Below are 1,949 nucleotides of genomic sequence, written 5' to 3'. Positions count from 1 at the left end.
GCATTTTAAAAAAGTGAAAGATTGATTGGATAACTTCGAGGTTTAACCAAGGTTAAAACACTAGGTCTTCCACCAGGTACTTAATGAGCTTCATACGTGTTAGCTTATAATATATAAAAAATGTTATCAAAAGCCAGTATACATTCAGACACAAAACCACATCTAAACCTGTATCCTAACCTTTTATGTACTGTCCTGCCTTTGTGTGATATAATTTATACTGTAGCCATGCCTGAAGGCCTGCTGCTAGGCATTACCTACAAAATTATTTCAGGTGGTGATGTAGTTGGCAGGGGAAAACTCAAAAGTGCTTGTTGTCAGAATGGTCTTGATCTTTGTTTAACATGGAGGAGGATGTCAAAATCCTGCCTGTACAGGAGCTCAGAGGTCTTTGCTCCTGCAGGGGCTGGCTGGTGAGAACACAGATGCGATCTTGGTAGGCAGTCAGATGCTTGGTGCATCAGCCTCTTGAACTGTGCTTGGCCACTGCTTTCTGATCTTAAATGGATCAAGCTTGGTGTTTACAGGTGATTGGATTAAAAAGTGGTATCAATGAGGAGGAGTTGCCGTGAGGAAGAAACAGGCGAATCTAGGATAGTGGGTGGGTGTTGCAGTTACAACAAATAGGGGTCGAGAAGTAGAGGATTACATGGTGAGAAGAAATATTGCAGTAGAAAAGGATCTGACAAATAATTAATGTCCAGCCTGCTCATTTGAGTTGATCATATTTGTGCTAGAAAGTTTTGTGGCAGAAGGCCACAGAAAGCATATAGTTTTTTTTATAAACAAATATGGTGGACATTAGAATTAGCAGTTAAGTAATTGACTGTAATGACAGTTTTCTTGGGATTTCAGAGTTTCATTTGTTGATTCTGTATTTTAACAATCAATAACGTAGCAGAACTCCATACTTCTCACAGAAATAAAATTTCACTCTGCCCTGTGTATATATAAAGGTGTGAGTGTGTGTGCACTCAGCTTATTTACAAATTTAGGCATGATTTATCAGCAAAATTACTTTTGAATTGCTGCTTCTTGGCAAATTCCGGCTCCATTAGAGATGTTTTAGATGCATTAGGGAAACAGGAACCAGAAATACCATCTCTGCATCTATTTCCTCTTGTTTGTTTTTAATGGAAACTACAAAATTAATTAGTGTTTATTTTGTGAATGATTAAGAGCATCAGTGAGAGAAATTGACTGATGCAGCACATCTGTTTTCCATTAAGATGAAGGCTAAAGTCCTTAGGGGTTTGCGCCAGAAAAATGGGAAGAGCAATGAAATGACTAGTGCTATGACTGCCGCCCCTTGGACAGAGTCAGTCCTGGTAGCAGTGGGTGAGTTGTTGTCCATGAATCAGTTATGGCTCAGTCTTCACGGAAAACAGCCCACTGGCAGGTAAGCTATTCCTAATTCATGCAAAGTAGGAAGATGTATACTCTCTGGCTGGTGCTAATGGTGGGAAGGAGTGTATGGGCTCCTTGCTATCTTTTATCACCACTTCTACTCTACCCTTTTGATGCTGCCTTCAGTTATATCCCAGCCTCACTTAAGAGATTGTGTTCAGAAAAGAGACATTGAAGAAGTCATGGTATGGCCACGTATTATATCGCAACCGATGAGATGCTGTTACTTTAGTCTCTTTTGCAGGAGTAACGTTACATAAACAAAAAATATGTGGACATGTGTATTACACTCAACAAAATTTTACGTTACAAGCTGTACTAGCTGGTCTGCATCCACCTGCAAACAGTTTTTTTGCATTATCTCCTTCTGCTTTTACATGTACAACAGTGCTGACAGTATATCAAATCTGTGTTTGAGACAAGTGAAACACAGCACGTGCCTACTTTTACCAATCAGTCATAATCTTATCTGAAACTACAAACTGAGATGCTAGTGCCTTGCATCATGCAGAGGAAAGGCTTTTGCTTCAATTTTAATACTG

This window comes from Phaenicophaeus curvirostris, chromosome 4 (genome assembly GCF_032191515.1).
Source record: "Phaenicophaeus curvirostris isolate KB17595 chromosome 4, BPBGC_Pcur_1.0, whole genome shotgun sequence".
Classification (NCBI taxonomy): Eukaryota; Metazoa; Chordata; class Aves; order Cuculiformes; family Cuculidae; genus Phaenicophaeus; species Phaenicophaeus curvirostris.
Note: the sequence above shows the minus strand (reverse complement) of the source record.